The sequence below is a fragment of the Octopus bimaculoides genome, chromosome 15, assembly GCF_001194135.2.
Source record: "Octopus bimaculoides isolate UCB-OBI-ISO-001 chromosome 15, ASM119413v2, whole genome shotgun sequence".
Taxonomy (NCBI): domain Eukaryota; kingdom Metazoa; phylum Mollusca; class Cephalopoda; order Octopoda; family Octopodidae; genus Octopus; species Octopus bimaculoides.
The window spans coordinates 41,577,218-41,580,028 of NC_068995.1; positions in this window are offsets into that span (position 1 = coordinate 41,577,218).

Here is a 2,811-nt window from a genome sequence, read left to right on the forward strand (position 1 = left end):
CACACACACACACACACACACACACACACACACACACACACACACGACACACATATTCACAACTTCAGTAACCAAATCCACATCACTGCACCACTACCATTCCACTACCATTCCACCACCATACCCCACCACCCCCACCATCCTCCTCAGCATGCTATACCAAAGAAGCAGCTTCACTAAGACGATTTTCTGGAGTATTTGTGTCTCCTAAATCTGACATCTCCGGTATTACTAGTGTAAACGTTTGAGTCGATTTATAACAGAAGGCTTTGTATAGCAGTAACATCATCGTTTCTCGGACCTTAATACCAGCTCCCTCTCACACGCTTTCCCCCTTCTATACGCACCTACAGATGTATATATATGTGTACATGTATGTATGTGTGTGTGTATCTATGTATGTATGCACATATGCACATATGCATATATGTATGTATGTATGTATGGATGGATGGATGTATGCAGCAGCTCACTTACCAGCCGTCCAACCATCCAACAGTGTTATCGATCTATCAGTCAACAGACTTACCCATCTATTACCTAATCAAAGACTTTCCACCAGGCCGTCCATTCTGTTAGAAATAGTGATCAAATATGCCTCAAATGTCACCCAAAACGCCTTAGAAAATAAGCGGATGGACATATATATTAGATTAATGCTGTCTGATATACAAGATGTCGGATAAAGTCAATATATACGTATGTATGTATATATGTATGTGTATATGTATCTATATATATATGTATATATATATGTGTGTGTGTGCGTGTGTGTATATATATGTATTTATGTATATATGTATATATTTGTATATATTTGTATATATATATATATGTATGTGTGTGTGTGTGTGTGTAACAAAAACAAGCAAACAAAAAATTGGGACGGTCAATTTGTCAAGGCGGGAGCGTGGTCTTTGATCAATAAGTCTGCCCAACCTCACGGCTTACCTGAACCTTAAACTGCAGCAGCAGCAGCAGCGGCAACGACAACGACAAAACAACATCCAGGAACAAACACGAATAAAGCTAATTTGTTTCGATGGGATTAACTTCCAGAGACTGACCTGTGTCAGACTGTGACCATAAGAAAAAAAAAAAAAGAAGAAAAATCTGATAAAAGAAAGAAAGGGTAAGAGAAGGTAACAAAGAGAAAATAACAAGAAAATATGAAGAAGTAAAATAATGAAGGTTTATAATGTGAAATCTAGAGAAAAGGAACCAGTCACTATCGAGCCTGCTAAGTCCTGATTGATAGATAGGGTTGTGGATGGGGCGCTTCTTGCTTTCCCTAAAAAGTATATTAGTGATAAAACTGAAATTAGCTATAGTTTGGAATCGAAACCTTATTGCTGATTCGCTTATGGCTAATCGTCACTTAAACTCTACGGCGGATGGTTAAAATTAAGTAACTCGCTTTGCTAACAACATGGTTTCCGGTTCAGTCCAACCGAGTGAGACCTTGGGCAAGTTTCTTGTACATTAGTCCATACCAACCAATTCCTTTTGAGTGAATTTGGTTGTCGGAAATTGTTTAAAAGAATGTTTTATATATACATGTATGTATATAAAACAAAATAAATGTTTCCTTTTCCAGCCATGCCAGACTCACAGGGTCCGGTTTCCCAGTTTTACGGCGTATATATTCCCCACCTAGACGAGATGCCAGACCGTCACAGGATTACTCATTTTTGCCAGCTGAGTGGACTGGAGCAAAGAGAAATGAAGTGTTTTGCTCAAGAACACTACGCATCGTCCGGTCCAGGAATCGAAACCACAAACTTATGATCATGAGACCAACACTCTAACCACTAAGGCAAGTGCCTCTACACTATACCTCACACACACACACACACACACACACATACACACACACACACACGCACACACACACACACACACACACACACACACACACACACACGTGCGCGTACATATATATATCTTGTATTTCGGGAGGATCATTTTTTTCTTTGCCAAATTAAACACAGGCACGATATATTCGTTCTTCACTCGTTTATTACTGTTCTTATTTTAACTCATGTCCATTGTCCGGAAATATTTCGGCGCACATCTGTGACCTCCTCAGTGACATTTTCCGCTTTCTTGTGCACAATGATGGCAGCAGTGTGGTAAACACACAAACACAAAGTTAAAAGAACGGTACAGAAATTTCAGGTTCAAGAGCAGCAGTAGCAGCAGCAATTGGTTAGGAGACGGGGCTGAGGGGAGGGTCATAGTATTACTAAGAAAAATGACACACACACGCGCACGTGACCGATTATTATTATTATTATTATTATTATTATTATTATTATTATTATTATTTTTTATTTTTTTTTTTAAATTTCTTATTTTCATTTGTGATTACGTACATGTTAAAGAACTGGTAAAATTAAAAACTCTATTTTTCTTTCCATTGCGCAGATCTCCTCCCAACAGGTTCCTGTAGTTCATCAGCTGGGAGAAGCAAGAACGGTATCCACCCTTTTTGGCAAATAGGTTCCAACGTGCAGAACCAAAGCGTTGTGGTGGTGGCCACAATGTTCGCCAGAATGTTCTTGACGGTGATGTTAGTGATGCTGGTGATGATGGTGAGGTCGGTAGCAGCAGCGATAATAGTAATGATGGTAGTGGTCGAGCCGATAGTGTTGCGTCTGTGTGTTTATTTAGTAGAAAGAGATGGAAGGGGAGGGGGCCTTGCGTTTGACCCAGACCCGCCTTTCTTAATGTCACACGATGTTTTTGAGGAGAAGGGAAGAGAGATAAGGGAATAGAGAGAGAGAGAGAGAGAGAGAGAGAGAGAAAGAG